The sequence below is a fragment of the Eulemur rufifrons genome, chromosome 29 (genome assembly GCF_041146395.1).
Source record: "Eulemur rufifrons isolate Redbay chromosome 29, OSU_ERuf_1, whole genome shotgun sequence".
Classification (NCBI taxonomy): domain Eukaryota; kingdom Metazoa; phylum Chordata; class Mammalia; order Primates; family Lemuridae; genus Eulemur; species Eulemur rufifrons.
In genome coordinates, this window is record NC_091011.1 from 59,172,708 (window position 1) to 59,190,316 (window position 17,609).

At 36.5% G+C, this 17,609-nt stretch overlaps 1 pseudogene; it reads right to left on the minus strand.

Moving 5' to 3' along the window:
- Positions 1–1,664: 1,664 nt before the first annotated feature.
- LOC138377379 (large ribosomal subunit protein eL21 pseudogene) lies at positions 1,665–2,183 on the minus strand (annotated as a pseudogene).
- Positions 2,184–17,609: the final 15,426 nt, after the last annotated feature.

The window sequence follows — 17,609 nt, forward strand, 5'->3', positions numbered from 1 at the left end:
AGACTTGTTAATTAAATTGGTGCTTTTAGTTTTTTAGCATCATGTTTAGAGCCTAAATGAATTTACTATGGCCAAAAGTGTTAACCTTAATAGCCCTGGAGAATATAGGTGATGTTATTATTGTTATATATTAGAAAAATCATAGTACCTCAATGAATAGTCATTATTCAAGTCTTAGTATTTTAACTTACAACAATACTGACTTACTGTTCTTCCATTTGTATTAAGGTAATTATTTCTGACATTTAAATCAGTTCTCTGACATGTCAGTCTGTCCAACTTAAGAATATGAAACCAAGCTTAAATAAATCGAAAAAAAGAATTTACCACTAGATCCTGTATCAGTTAGGATTAGCTCCAGCTATGAGTAAGAGACCCAAAATAACAATGGCTTAAACAAGGTAGACTTTTCTTCTTTCACTCATATAAAAGTCTGGAGCTAAAGTGGTCCAGGGCTGTTGTAGCTTCCATTCCCAAGATCACCTCATGTGCCAACTGGACTATTCTAGCTTTCACGACCATATTCCGGTCTGTCTGAAAGAAGAAAAGAAGAATCAGGGGAAAAGGACACATGCCATCTGTCTTTTAAAGAAGGTGTCCATGAACTGCCATACTCTGCTTACCTATAAGAAAGAGAAAAACAGCCCCTGGCATCTAAGAGCTGCCCTAGCACTCACAGTAAGGCCTGGGTGTTCTCCTATTAAACATACACAATTTCAAAGAACACCAACATCTGACAGCACCATTCTGTGACCATGATGGATCAATATAAAAACAACACTACCCCATAATTATGCCTGAACACAGACAAACACATGAGCATTATTCAAACTGCAAAGTGACCAAATATCTCCCTAGTCTGCCTGTTATGGTTTGTTACTGACTACAGTTTTAGCTGTGTTTCATTCCTCCTGATAACATTTTAAGATACCCAATTATAGAATTTCCCCTGCTCTCTGACAGCATCCAGTAAAGCCCTGCTTCCTTTAACCCTCCCTAAAATCATCTAACACAAGGCAAATCCTATAGTAAAGCTTTTCTAATATCCTCTTTACTTAGACACCCTTGGTTCCCCATGGTGTGTGTTCTCCCTTGGTACAACAAGTGATAAACCCAACTTGTTCAACCACTACCCTATTCCTGAGGTCTTTCGGTGGAAGGCATTGACACCTATCCTTGGCGATAAATTAGTAATAGGACCACACTCAGTTGCACACGTTGCTGAGAAAAGTAGTGTTTTCCTTGGGTTATTATGTGTTCACCGAAAATTGGAGTTTCTATTGTCATAGAAGGGAGGGAGTATAGGGATCAGCTAACCATCTCTTCCACAATCTTCAAGCTAAAGAAAGCCAAGAGGGTTTTTTAAATGCCACTATTTAAAATAAATGTGTGCCACGAAACAAGAAGATAAATTTAGAAAATAAATAATTAAGTCATGTTATTAACTGACAGAATCAAAGAAGCCAAATGTTTTTTTAGGACACAATTAAAATTTGCTTTAAATATTTCTTTGGGGAAGGGGACACCACACTTATACACAATGAAGAGAAACTAAGTGCAGTGGTCTGTAATTAGCTTCATCTCCTATACCATGAATTCATAGGGAACAGGTCCCAGCACCTCAGGCTCCTTTCCATCGCTTCTCACAAAGTGTGAGTTGCCTACTATGCCATGAATTCATAGGGAATAGGTTCCAGCAGCTCAGGCTCCTTTCCATTAGTTCTCACAAAGTGTGCTTCTCTAGGTGGAGCAGGCTGGCCCTTCGGTTGAACCCAGGTACCTTTCTCTTTGGCTTCCTTCTTTTTCTGATCATTTTCCTACACACGTTTCAGGAAGCTATCTTGGGTCTTTGAGTGCTTAATATTCTCAATACTCACATTAATCCTCATTAATCCTCTTGGTAAGAATCTTGCCCTTAACTTATTTGTTTACAACAATTCCAATAGCATGCTGGGTAACGTGCTACTGGTAGACTCTTCCAGTTTTGCCGTGGTAACATTTGTAGGGCATGCCTATTTGAACAGTACGCATTCCCTTCATGTCTACAGTATCACCTTTCTTGTAGATTCGCATGTATGTGGCCAAAGGAACAACTCCATGTTTTCTAAAAGGCCTAGAGAACATGTATCGGGTGCCTCTCCTCTTTCCCTTTGTGTTCGTCATTTTGGCAAATTACTGGAAGATGGCGGCTCCCAAAGAAGCCAAAGTTTAAGCTCAATCTCTCTTTCAGAAGAGGGAAAGATGTTCCAAGTGAGGAAAGCATAAATTCTATAAACGAGAGCAGGCCAGGCACAAAAGAGAAATCAACTGGACCAACACTAAATAAGAAAAACATGTTGCAGAATGTGACATCCTTTGTAAGCTCCATCCCAACAGGAGAAAACAAACAAACAAAAATGATTGTTGGTGATACATGATGTATAAATAAATACTGCTAATTAACTACAGTACTATGTAAGCAAAAATGGAGGGAAGGATTTTTTTTTTCTGGGAAATGGGAGAAATGTAGGTACCAGCCTCACAGAGGAGGTAATAATATTTTAGTGTGCTTTCAAGAATGGGTAGGAATCTACTAACATAACTACAGGTTTTAAGGAAACAATAATAAATGAATAGATTTTTCTGCATTTGATAAAGTAAATGTTATTTTTGGGAAAAAAAATGCTGCCAATATGATGAGATTTTAAGATTAGAGTGAAGGCTGGGTGCAGTGACTCTCACCTATAATCCTAGCACTCTGGGAGGCTAAGGTGGAGGATCACTTAAGCTCAGGAGTTCCAGACCAGCCTGAGCAAGAGCGAGACCCCCTTTCTCTACAAAAAGTAGAAAAACTAGCCTGTAGTGCATGCCTGTGGTCCCAGCTACTCAGGAGGCTGAGGCAGGAGGATCGCTTGGGCCTGGGAGTTTGAGGTTGCAGTGAGCTGTGATGATGCCACTGTACTCTAGGCAGGGTGACAGTCAGACTCTGTGTCAAAAAAATAATAAATAAATAAATAATAAAATTCTAGTGAGAAAGACAGTTGGTTCTAGTGTTGTCAAGATTTTCCTGTTAAGAAATTACTTTTGGTATCTTTGGGCCAGCTCTTTGTGTTTTTATTTCCTATAGGCAAGCTTATTAGATTAAAAAAAAAAGGACAGCAAAACAAATATTCTTGGATTCATTGCTTAAACAACAAAAAAATCATTGTTATAAACTTAGATTCATAGATGTTTCTTCAAAGATGCTTGTTAAAGTCCCTTCAAAGAAAGGGTCCCATGGCCTAATGAACATACTCCTCTCCTGAGTTTTTTGCAGACCAAAATAAGGCAGGAGTGTTGAAAAAGTAGGAAGAGAAAGAACATTGCCTCTTGTGTTATGTTGGTCTGCCACTAAATGCAATGTTAGATGATTGATTTCTATAGCTTCATGAATAATAATAATGGCTAACATTTTTTGATCCTTTATATTCATTATTTCATTTGAACCTCCAAACAACTCTATGAATTAGTTATCATTCTAATTTTACAGATGCCTAAGATCATGCAGCGTATAAGTGATAGAGTTGACATTTGAATGCAGGCATTTAAATTTTAGAATCTGAACTCTTAACCACAAGTATATGATACCTCCAATTATAACATATAATAAATAATGTAGCAATATATTATTTGTAAGCAAATGAAGAATTGAGTAAATATGATGTTTAAGGGCAATAAAAAGAAAATCATGTTTTGAGCAAGCATTATATGCCAGGCACTGTACTGTGTGCTTTACTTATTTAATCCTTATATCACTTGCTATAAAGTAGGTATTCTTTTTTTAATCCCATTTTACAGATATGGCAAATGAGATTCAGAGAGCTTAGATAATTTATACAAGGTAACCTCAGGTCTCACAGTAAAATTCATGCTCTTGATTACCATGTAGTGTTGCCTAGGGTTATACTTCATGGTTACATTTCAACACTGAACAAGATGTTTGCTATTTTTGGTAAGAAAGTTCTAGGTTAAGTTACCTTGTAGTTTTCCAGATTTTTTATTTTATTTAAAACATATTTTCAGTAGGTGGTCAGATTCACCGTATTGCCCACAAATGTCACTTAGAGAATGGTGAATGATTTTAATATTATAATAAAACATAACATTAATATGTATTATATTTGTTTTTAAATTATTTCATATTTAAGGTATTATAAAGCTAAATATACATCATTTTTAAAATTGTGTTTTTTGGATGATTCACAATACTATTCCTTTCTGTTAATGGAGATGTAAAATTACTAGTATTTTTAAAATTCAGAATTTAAGTAAATTGCATTTCCAAGTCACAATTGGTAAACCATGCCCCTCTAACTGATGTTTTCCTCATTTAAGTTTTGGATGTCACAAAATACCAGGATGATAGCATCTGAAAGCTGGACAAGACTTCTTAAATTATATAGTCCAACCTCCTCATTTTACAGATGAAGAAACTGAGGTCTCAAGAGGTTAAAATAATTTGCCCAATGTGACAAAACTGGTAGTGTCAAGGAGTGGTTAGAGGACTTTCTACTGCCTGCCCTCAACCCCAGCCATGCTAAACACAATACTATCTAAATAATGAACATACCATCTAGGTGGAAATGTGCTTGCTATGTAATAGAACTTGAGGACCCTAAAATCTATTAGAGTTCTCCCACATCACCTCAGATTTACTTAGATAAAAACTGTTTGCTGTGCAGTCATAGAATCAAATTGCTATTCTCATGTCTCTCTCTTCTATATGAATTCTGGAGTCTTCACTATGTCAGAGCCAGTTGACTTCAAGTACAATTTCTATCCTTATGGTGGTGGTACTGAGTCCACTCACAACATACTTATTATAAGGCATATATTGCACTTACTCTGGCCACACGCATGTTAAGTACTTTATGTATATTATTTGGTCTTACCAGGTACCCTGTGAGATAGGTATTACTATTATCATCTCCATCTTAGAGATGACAAGACTGAGGCAAAGAGAAGTCAAGACTGTATAAATTTTAAGTGGGAAAGCTGGAAGAACTTAAAACGCAGGCAATCTGGATCCACTACACAAACGCCTCTTACAGTGTAACATTCATAGGTCTTTCCAGAAAATTTTTTAAGCATCTGTCCTCAGAATTTCTTGCAATACATATATCTTCTTGATTTTTAATTAACTCTTTTGCTTTAAGCAAAATAATTCTCCTTTAGAGGTTTTAACCCCCTCCGATCATGCCAGTGGTCATTTACTTTTGACATAAATTTTCAATTAACAAAATAAGTAAAATACAGTCTTTGGAAAAAAATTTAAACAATGTAAAATATGTGAAGAGTGAAAATTTCTGTTAACCTCCCCCTCCCCTCCAATTCTATTTTAATTTGATTTTTCCAGTTGCTTTCAATCTGTTTTCAAAGCTACATTTATAAATGTTATATCTCTCTCTCTATATATATATATCTATACATGCACACATGTATGTATATATGAACACACATGTTTGTGTAAATATATGACATTCATACTGGTTTTTAAAATATTTTAACACATAAAATTCTTCATTATTTTCAAAATTTTTTTTAACATTTAATCAATGAAATGTCTACATGTGGTTTTAAAAAAATCAAATGGTTGGCCAGGCATGGTGACTCATGCCTGTAATCTGAGCAAGCAATTTGAGAGGCTGAGGCAGGAGGTTTGCTTGAGGCCAGGAGTTCAAGACTAGCCTGTGCAACATAGCAAGACTCGGTCTCTACAAAAACTAAAAAAGTTAACTGGGCATGGTGCTGCACCTATAGATCCAGCCGCTCAAGAGGCTGAGGCAGGAGAATTGCTAGAGGCCAGGAGTTTGAGGCTGCAGTAAGCTATGATGATGCCACTGCACTCCAGCCTGGGTAACAGAGTGAGATCCTGTCTCAAAAAAATCAAATAGTAACAAAAGATTTATAATAAAAACAGCAGTCTCCTGTCCCACCTTTCCCCGTCTGTCCTGCCCTCAACAGTCGGGTTTTTTGAAGGTTACTTCCAAAATCACTTAACATGCTTATAATGCTGTTTCTTAGTTTATCAGTTTAAGACTTTGTATTAGCTATCTATGGCTTGTGACAAATTATCTCAAAACATAATGGCTTAAAATAACAAATATTTATTATCACAGTTTCTGTGGGTTAGGACTCTGAGAACAGTGTGACTGATTCTGGCTCAGAGCTGCAGTCATCTGAAGGGTTGACTGAGGCCTGGAGGACCCACTTGCAAGGATGGCTCACTCACTTGGCTGTTGGCAGGAGGTCTCAATTTCTTCTTTTTTTTTCCCCCCTAGACCTCAATTTCTTGCTAGCTGTAGGCTGGAGGTTTCACTTCCTCACTACCTTGTCCTCTCCACTGGGGCTCATGACATAGCATCTTGCTTCCTTTACATCAGGTGATCCAAGAGAGTACAAGGGAGGAGGAAGCTATGGTGCTTCTTATGACCTAGTCTTCAGAGTTACACACTGTCACTTGCACTTTATTCTATTTGTTAGAATAAGTCAGTAAGTCCAGCTCATACTCAAAGGAAGAGGAATTAATCTCCAACTCATGAAGAAAGAACTGTCAAAGAATTTATATACATACATTAAAACCATCACAGACTTTGTTTACTCTCTGGTATCCTAGACATGGATTTAGCATTCTTATAACCCCACCCCTGTCTACTCTTCCCCATCTACTCAATAGACTTAGGTCTAAATATAAAGTCCTTGTTTGCATTATTATGCTTATATAAGTAGTGTTCATTGTAAGGCCAAGCAGGATCCTGATTACATTTTTTTCCTTATGTAGTGTTTTATTTTTCCTGGAGTTTCTAATACTCTTTTTCTCCCCTTTATCATATCCCAATTATTTTTCCCAAATACTTCCTATCCTGTGCTGGGGTTTTTCTGAAGGGATCAGCTGGCTTCCTTCTTATCCATATCCCCTACTCTCAGCTGTTCCCTCTTTGGCTACCTGTCTTCCATCTTCTTTAGAAATCTATTAAAATGTCTAACCCCTTCTTCTATTCCTCTGTTGTCCTTGTCATTGTGGGTTTATATGGTGTTTTATTCCTTTACTATCATTTTAACTAGGCTTTAGTGTAATCAAATTATCGTCTTTAACTGGAAGACTACCTCATGCCTTTTAAAGGCCACACGATATTTCACAATATGGATGTACCATAACTTACTTAGCCATACTCTTAATGAAAGACATTTAAATCTTTTCTTTTTTGTTGAATGCCGTTATTTATAGATCTTTGAATGAATGTAAAAGTGTTTCTGTAGAATAAATTTCTAAATTTGTTGTTAAAAAATGTGTGGTTTTGTTAATTTTAAAAGATTCAACCAAATTGCCTTCCACACAAGCTGTACCATTAGTTTAACCTGAAATTGACTTTTGACCATAGTTGTTCATACCTAGACAATAAGCATCCCAGGACTAAGCAAAAATCCTTCTATTTGCCATAGCCTCCTCATGAAAGAGTAGAAGGAAAAGATATATGAGCTGTTTCCACAGCAGCATAATGACAATTCCATCTTTAGCCTATAAACAGGAAGTAAAACCAGGATAAAAACATAACTTCCTTCATTTTCTTTCTTTTTTTTTATTTTTTATTTACCACGTCATGTCCTCTTCCTAGACTTCCTTCATTTTCAATGAGAAAAGCATAGCAAACATCCTCCCATCCAAATCCTGCGCACACACACACATACACACACGCACACAAAAAACCCCTAAATATACAGGCTGCCACCTATAGATAGTCACATTCACAATTAAAAGTAAGGTTTTTAACCAAATGGAAACAAGAGGTCCAGTGGAAACTCACAATGTCTTTTAAAGCTTGTGCTCAGACATTTTCATATCATATCTATATATCGTATCTGTTCACATTCCATTGGCCAAAGCATGACATATGGCCACACTCAACATCAGTTGCACTATATAATCCTCTTTTAGGAATTCTGTACTTGGGAATACTCACTGCAGTCTACTTTAGGTGACCATATTTATGTTGTGGGTATGATGAGGAGGTGAGAAGAAAGGAGCTGCCACAATTGAGATCTTACTCTTCTGATAGGAAAAGTGCTTAAAGACAATTAGATATTGGTGTAGAAGACTAGAGGCTTTACTTGTATTGCCATGATGAAAAAAAAGCAGCAGATTACAGTGCAGTGAGTCTGCAATCAGATTGCATGCTGGGCTGCTAATGGGCATGAGCTTTCTTTTTGGGTTGATGAAATATTCTAAAATTAGATTGTAGTTGTGTTCACACAACTTTGTGAAAATACTAAAAATCACTGGAGAGTATAGTTTAAACGGGTGCATTTCATGATACATGAATTATGTTTCAATAAAAATGTTATAAAAAAACAATTGCATGCTGGGGTTGTAAACTAGTACCTTCTATAATTTCAGAAACTATATTTTTCTCGGGTAATATTAAAGAATAAATTCAGAGAAATGATAGCTGATATTTTTAAAACTCAGTTTTACTATATTTTAAATAAATGTAATAGTATGTAGTTTTTAAGCTGTTAATTATAGAAGGTTTCAAACACAATAGCAGGATAGTATAATAAAGCCCATATACCCATCACTCAGCTTTAACAATTATCAGTTGATCAGTTTTGTTTTCTCTATACCTCAGATTATTTGAAGTGCTAAGGTATCATGTTTTATCTGTAGATATTTAGTATATTTATCTAAAAGATAATGACTCTACCATTTAAACATAATCACAGTGTCATGTTGCAGGTCCAAAAAACAATACTGACTTTTTAGTCATCAGATATCCAGTCTTACTCTTATTTTCCTGATTGTCCTATAAATAGTATTTTTGTGAGGTCTTTTTTAACTTGAAAGAAAATCTAGTACTGTGAATTATTATAAAAGAATTATAGTATTCAGAGCAAGAAAATAACATTCTTAAGTGTACCTAAATCATTTCCCATAAAATGCTAAGTATTAATATTAACTTATTCTCTATACTATTTAAATCTTCCAACTATGGCTATGTATTATTTTTCTTTAAAAACTAAACATTAAGAATTCTCTAGGTATTCAATTTTTGATGTCTTCTTATTTTCTTCTATTAAAATATAACAAATGTTACTTTTTAAATACAGTGAGAGAAAAGGCTGAAGCAAAGGAAAGAGTAAGTATATAATGCAGCCAAGAGTGCACATATACCATTAAGCCCTATACAGCTGCTAAGAATGGGCTGCAAATTTTTCTCTAGACTTTCTGACAGTAAGAGGAGAATAAGCTGGTGAGATACACAAGATACCATTTCATGAGAGAAAAGCAAACAAATTGCTTCAGACAAGCATAACTAGTGCTCTTAATAAAGCTAGAAGAAAATATCTCCTAAAGGTCCTCATGGAAGATTCTGCTTTGTAAAGAACCTGGAATCAACACTTGCTATATAGTCAAATACAGGGTTTTTAGGGCTGTTTTATAGCATCCCTAAATATAGGCTGATGACAGCCACCAAAGTGAAATCAGTGAAAGCAATGCTGACACTAGAATGCCAGCAGCATGATGTGATCCTGACATTCAGTTCTCTGCTGGTCTGACTGATTTTAGGATATTCGTAGGCATCAGAAATGCAGATGACTACAGGGGCCAGGCAGGTACTTTAAGGAGTAAAGCCTGCTGCCTGGGAGGTAGGGGTGTGTGAATGTGTGTGTGTGTGTATGTGTGTGAGAGAGAGAGAGAGAGAGAGAGAGGTGGCGGGAGAGAGAATTGTGACCACTGGAAAGCCCCTGCCCTAACTAAACGGAGCCGCAGTCTTTTTTCAGCTCCAGCAGATGTTGCTATGTGGGGATATCGGTACAGTGTTGCCAGATCTGCTATATTTGAAATCTCAATTTTTCAATGTTGGCTAAAATTTTTAAAAATACTATGTGGGTCAAACAAAATAATTTCATGGGCTAAATCAATCCGAGTTTTTAACTGCTTATCTAGGGGAATGGATTGATTTCGTATCTTTCAGGTAATCCCTCATGAGCATGCTTCTCTCAGCACACATACTTGTTTTAATTATTTTCTAAATTGGTGATATGATTGACTTCTCTTGCAAAATAGAGTTGCTTAAATAACATGGGTTCCTGAATAGAAAGCCAAAAAGGAAGAGAAAGGTAATTTTTTTTATTAATCATTTATTTTCCATCACTTGATCATTTTTTCTCAATTTTCATGAAATGATCAAATGATCAGCAGAATATTAATTTTAGAGCTGGGCTTCTTTCATGGTACACTTGGAACTGACCCAGAAGAGGCCAAGTTTATTTCACAGAGGACAAAAATGACGTGATGTCAGTACTTAAGAGGGCATCTGCTTCTTGTTTTTGTTCTTACTTTATACTTCCCACCACTGATAGTAATGCTTGCTATTCTCTTTTTTTTTTTTTTTTTTTGAGACAAAGTCTCGCTCTGTTGCCTGGGCTAGAATGAGTGCTGTGGCATCAGCCTAGCTCACAGCAACCTCAAACTCCTGGGCTTAAGCGATCCTACTGCCTCAGCCTCCAGGGTAGCTGGGACTACAGGCATGCGCCACCATGCCCGGATAATTTTTTCTATATATATTTTAGTTGGCCAGATAATTTCTTTCTGTTTTTAGTAGAGATGCGGTCTCGCTCTTGCTCAGGCTGGTCTTGAACTCCTGACCTTTAGCTATCCACCCGCCTCGGCCTCCCAGAGTGCTAGGATTACAGGCGTGAGCCACCACGCCCGGCCCTTGCTATTCTCTTATTGAGATGTAGCCAATTCAGAGTTCATACATGATGGTGGACTGGAAGATTTGACCCCTAATTTTATTAGAACCAACAAGTACTATGGAAATGTCTACACATGGATGCATGGATGCTCTCCTTCTTACATACTGGCTTCTATAGCTAAGCCCTTCTGACACATGCTTATCACTAAGGCTAATTTGAGGAGAATGCTCCAATAGGGTGATCTTCATTAGGGTTTTCTCAAGGACAACAAGTATATTTGATGAATTTACATAGCTCTTGGACTGACAAGGGTCATATTCCAAGATGACCTCAAATACTCAGTTAATCAAAATCAACTTCACATACTACATTCAGATAAAAACTTCAGAGACACAGAAGTATATGTCAGTTGTCTTTTTCTATTGTAAATCCAGGGAATAATTTGAGATTTTAAAAACTTAGGTATAAAATCAAATGATTTATAGTAATAAGGGAGTTTTCTAGACTATTTGGAGTACATGGAATTACATCAATAGTGTATATATTTCTATCTGGAGCTGTTTGACATGTTTGGAAGTAAAAACTACAGTATGATAGTAGATTACATCTAACTAAACACACATCCCCAGCATCTACCTCTTGTGTTAGAGTATTGTTTGGCAAGAGTTTTCTTTAAATATAAGCTTTAACATTATGTACCCAGACATAATGTTAGCTTTTAATTATAATAATTGCTAAATTAAGAAAAACTTTAATTAATATGTTTTACAATGTATAATTATCTGTATTTTTATAATAAAGTACAGAGGTATTTTTGTTAAAAAAAAAAAACCAACACAAGAGAAAAAGAACAAAATGCAGTTTATGAATATGGTGGTGGGAGCAGAAGGTATAGCAATGGTGAATTGTTAACCTGAAAACTTAAGTGTGAATAGATGATAAAATTGAGTTAACTCTGGACTTCTTGGTTAAAAAGGGAAATATAAGTTGTGTAGTTTTTATTAACTACCTAAATAAAAACTAACTGATAAGAAGAAATATCTGGCATTAAACTCTAAGGAAGAAATTACCACACAGATGTTGTTAGGAAGGACATTGAACAAATAAAAGTATCATCAAATTGCAATCTTACGAAAGATATCAAAATATTCTTTATGTGGTCATTTCAACACAGACTTTTGGCAGAAGTCCAAGAACATTATGTTAAATAAATTTCTACAAAAGCTGAAGAAATGTAGATTGTCTTTGTAATTTTGGGGTGACAATAATGTCTACAGGGACAGTCAGTAATTGCTTTGCCTCTTAAAGCATCCCACTCAGTAAGCAATGAAAGAAATGTTGAATACAAGACATTTTAAGACTCACAAACCTTCTGAGATCTTCTTGTCATTAATTCAGCCCGTATTACTCATGTCATAAGATACGCATGTTATGTGCCCTAGAATTTTCATGAATATCTCACCTTTAGAGGGTCCTTAAGTGTTTATATATAATGTATATATCCACTTGGCCTAAGGAAGTGTTACACCTCCTCTTTTTTTTTTTTTCTTTTGAGACAGAGTCTTACTGTGTTGCCCAGGCTAGAGTACAGTGGCATCATCATAGCCCACTGCAAACACCAACTCCTGGGCTCAAGTGATCTTCCTGCTTCAACCTCCCAAGTAGCTGTGACTATAGGTGCACACCACCATGCCTGGCTAATATTTTAATTTTTTGTAGAAACGGGGTCTCGCTCTTGCTCAAGCTGGTCTTGAACTCCTGGCTTCAAGCAGTCCTCCCTCTTTGGCCTGCCACAGTGCTAGGATTACAGGCATGAGCCACCGTGGCCAGTAGAGTTATACTTACTATTCATTCACTCTCTGAGATGTATATATATTGAATTCTGTATTCAATTACTTTTTTCATGCGATCTATAGATAGTTAATTTTTACCTATAGTAAGGTGAAGGTATACAGTTAAAAAGAAAAAAAACTTAAAGAAAACCACATGAGTCTAGTTTGGGAAGAATATTTATATTGTTAATAATCCAAACAATTAAAATAATAATAGGCAAGGGATTAAAAATATTCAGAAAAAGTTCCAGACTCTCATAAACTTTTATCTGGCTATTTGTTCTAGCCATTACTATTTCTGATAAGAGCAGGTGTTTCTGGTCAGGTTCATATGTATTTATTTTGAACTTTGACTTTGGGAGCCCAGACAGCTAACATAACATGCCAGATAGTTTTGATCATAATGGGTGGTAAAAGATGAAAAGTAAAATGTTGAAATGCAAGGCCTGTATTAAACTCCAAAGTTTAAACCTAAGAATTTTCTCAACTCCTGTCCCTTGTTTTGTGGGAAATTTTGTGTGGCATTAGTTTGAAATAGGTGAGGAACCTCTCCAAAGACAGCAGAAAGGATGAGATTAACTTTATTGAGTCTCTCCCATGATAGAGATTATGAAGCATAATGCTTCTCAAATGCTGGCCATTTTTTATAGGCATTACATGTTGAGGCTCCCTTATCTGAAATGCTTGAGACCAGAAGTGTTTTGCATTTTGAATTTTTTCAGTGTTTAGAATATTTTCATGTACACAATGAGATATCTTATGGATGGGATAGGACCCAAGCCTAAACATGAAATTTATTTATGTTTCATATACAACTTACACACATAGCCTGAAGGTAATTTTATACTCTATTTTTAATAATTTTGTGCATGAAACAAAGTTTATGTATACTGGACCATCAGAAAGCAAAAGTGTCATTATCACAACCATCCATGTGAACAAGCTTTGGTTTTTGGCATCACTGTTATTCCTGACTCTGAATTTATATGCTATCAAAAAGCAATCATTTTCTTACATTTATTCACACATAAATACTTAATAGTTTTTAAAAATGACTTATCATTAATGCAGTGAAGAAATAATGTGTTCCAGATAACAATGTAGCACAGTAGCATCACCCGAATACCTGTATCAGCTGTTAAACAACAGCAACAAAAACGGCAGGCTTTTTCAGTCTCCACCTACCATGCTGTGTTTTGGTTAAAATGTTACTGTACATTGTATTTGGGGGGAGGGGGATGAGAAGAAACATCAAAAGCACTTGAGGGACCAGGAAGTGGGTTCTCCAGGGATAAAGAGGCATTCTGCTGGATGGCTTTTCAAAATGTCTCCTCCCGCCTCATTAATAGCGGTTTTTGTCTTAGAAATCTCTCTCTCCTTGGCCAAGCAGTGTAGTCCCAGCTTCTTGGAAGGCTGAGGCAGTAGGATCGCTGGAGGCCCAGGAGTTGGAGACCAGCCTGGGCAACAAAGCAAAACTCCATCTCTTGAAAAAAAAAAAAAAAAAGAAAAGAAAAAAAAATCTTTGATGGTATAAACTGACATAATTTTTTATTTTGTTATGAATGCTCACTGAATGCTCTGTCCTTCAATAAGCCATCACATATTTTAACCATGTCATCTATAGGTACTTTTTCTACAGTGTTAACGACGTCATCTTTGTGATCGTTGTTATCATGATCACCTTAATTCAGAACCTTTTCAGCTATTTCACCATTGGTTAATGAATGAACAACTGGAAGCCCATTAAAGACGTTAAAAACTTCTTTGATGTCTACTTCTTTCAGCTTACTGATAGTCTCTGAAGGTATATTTTTGGCATAAGTAAGGAGATCAGACATCATTTTCTTCTCACTTGACATACAGAATCCTTCAAAGTCACCACCTTGTTTATCACCATCACTGCACATAATCTCAGGCCACAGGTTGCACCAGGCATGCACAACTATGTGTTTAGTCACAGCGTTCCAAGTGTTGGCAACAGCATTTACGGCATGCTTCGTGCTAAACTCCTGAAAACCTTTCACATCCATGCCTCTGTTCACTGCTGCTAATATGCTGTTTAGGAAAGTATTTTTGTATTTATTCTTCATTGATCTAAGAATACCCTCATCACATGGCTAAATTAATAAAGTCACAATTGTGGGAAAGTACGTGGCATAAACATTATTTTTGATGAGAATTTCAGCTGGAGGATAAGCAGAACAGTTGTCAAGGGGAAAAATCTTGCAGTCATAATCCAGTCCAACTTCCCTGCTGTGAGCATGAGCTGCTGGTACAAAATGTTTGTGAAACCAATCAGAAAAGATGTCCCTGGTGAGCCAAGCGTTTTTGTTAGCATAACAATGGACTAGTAAGAAATACACTCCTTTAAAAGAGCGGAGTACACAAGCTTTTGCCTACCAGAGCAAGTTTACACTTTTGCATGCCTGCTGCATTAGCACATCCCAGCATAGTTATCCTCTCCTTGGCATCCCTAATTCCTTTAGGGGCTGTCTAAACAGCTGAAGTCAGTATCTTTCCAGGGCAATAACACCAGAAATCTGATGTTTCATCAGCATCATAGACTTGTTCTGGTGTCATATTTTCATCAGGGATGACCTTGATAAACTCATCAATAAATTTTTCTGTTGATTCATGATCAGCAGATGCTTTATCACCACATATCTTTAAAATTTTAATGTCATGTCTTTTCTTAAATTACTGCAACCAGCTTGTTGAATATTCATAGTTCCCTTCAATTTTCGGTTCATTGTAATAGATCTTTGCTTGTTTCATGATCAGCATGCCATTAAGTGTTCACTGCAAGGCTGATGAATTCACTCTTTCAATACACAATCAAGATCTTCAGTTTTAGTTTTATGTGGTGTTTTTCTGTTTTTCATTAACTTCTGCTCATCACTTTCAGCAGAGAACTTTAATAGTTTATCCTTCTGTTGCTTCAGGTCTTATATGGTGGTCATTCTGACACCACATTCTTTCATTTTTCACACACCCCTGTCCAGTTCCCCCACCAGCTTTACTTCCTATGCTATAGATAAACATAAATCCTTCCTCTTTTTCCTATCACTGTTACCCATAGTGGTATCTCCAGGCAGTTTTGACATTTTTAATATGTCTACACCACAGAGTAGAGAATAAGCAAAAAAAAAAAAAAAAAAAAAACAATGGGGAATAGACAGATACACATAGGGTATTGTGGGGTATTGTGGAACCTGCTATTGGTGCATCTGTCCTGCAAACGTGCCATTTTATTACCCTTTGTAGTTTGCATGGAGGAATCTGGGCACGCACAGGAAAGATATATCACAGTTGCAGGGGAATGGAAGGGTCTTTTTTTTTTTTTTTTTGTGGCTGCTGAATAAACTCTGTGTTGCATACTTGCATTTTGGCTGTGATACATCACTTGGGGGCACGTGTGGAATTTTCTACTTGTGGCATCATGTTGGTGCTCAAAAAGTTTCAGATTTTGAAGCATTTTGGATTTCAAAATTTTATTTTATTTATTTATTTATTTTTTGAGACAGAGTCTCACTCTGTTGCCCAGGCTAGAGTGAGTGCTGTGGTATCAGCCTAGCTCACAGCAACCTCAAACTCCTGGGCTCAAGCGATCCTTTTGCCTCAGCCTCCCGAGTAGCTGGGACTACAGGCATGTGCCACCATGCCTGGCTAATTTTTTTCTATATATTTTTAGTTGTCCAGATAATTTCTTTCTATTTTTAGTAGAGATGGGGTCTCGCTCTTGCTCAGGCTGGTGGATTTCAAAATTTTAAATTAGGTCAACCTGTATATGTTCTTAAGTCCCATCTACTACTTCTCATAAATGAGGAAACAGACTCAAGTTAAGTAACTTGGCCAATAAAGTACACCAAGTGAGTGTCGTAATGATAGTAGTCATGAGGAAGCTGTTTCCAAAGGGGATTAGGCAACCACCCCGAAGTCTCACACTAAGCAAGTGGCAGAGCCAGGATATAACTCCGTAGTCCAAAAGCAGCATTGTCAACCTAGAGAGACCGCAGAAATACAGAATTTTAGAATTGAAAGAGACTTCACAGATTTTCTAGTTAGTTCAACCTTCTCCAGCACACCAATTTTACATATGTGGAAGCTTAGGAAATAATTTTAATGTACTTTCAAAAGACGATAAGGTGTGAAATTATTCCTTCAGTTTAATTCTTCACCTAGTGTATTGTAGACATTCACATTTTAATAAGTAAACAAGAGGAAACTGCGATAATAATTGTTAACTTTTTTGTGGAGAGAAGGATGTTGCTGGTAGTGGGATACTCATCAGTGAACTAAATGAACAAAATCTAGGTGCTTGTGCTTTCCTGAGCTCCCCATCGTTGTGTCCCCCTCCTTCCCCATTTTCCTGTTGTATGCTTATGAACTTGTTGAGGGCAATATGGGAATTTAGAGAAACCATAAAGGTTTATTTTAGGAGTATGAAGTTCCCCCAAATTAGTCTATTCTTTACCAATTTCCAATTGGAAGTACTTTTGTTTTCTAAAACAATTACAAGAGTTTGCCTATTAAAAGAAAAAAAAAAGTTGATGTGAAAACCCAAACTGTAAGGTTCTCCAGATAATCTGTTTCCTAGATCTCTTGCAGAATAAAAATCTTTTGTAGTGTGATAGTGTATTTTTTTTGCTTTGGTCAGAAATGAATACTCACGGTATTTGATCTTTAAAAAAGACAGCTTTTTGACTCTCATTCAAAGCAAAGGTTATCATCCTCCCCTACTATCTCCAGGCATAGTGTACATGGTCCACAAAGCCGCTTTCTATCAGAGAACTTATTCCCCTGAGAGAACTACTTTGAGGATGGAGATTCCACAAACACCCTTTCTCTACCTGGGTCCAGTGTTTGCTCATCCTTACAAGCAGGAAGTTCATCTTTGCATTTACCATATATGATTCCTACTGCATTTTCCATGGCTCTGCCTGCTGTACCAGCTGGGACAAGCTGAAGAGAAATTTACTCACCAAGGAGCCTTCCCAAACTCTCAGGCAGATAATGCTCACTGGGGTGCTTACTGCCATGTGAGGTGCCAGAACAAATTGT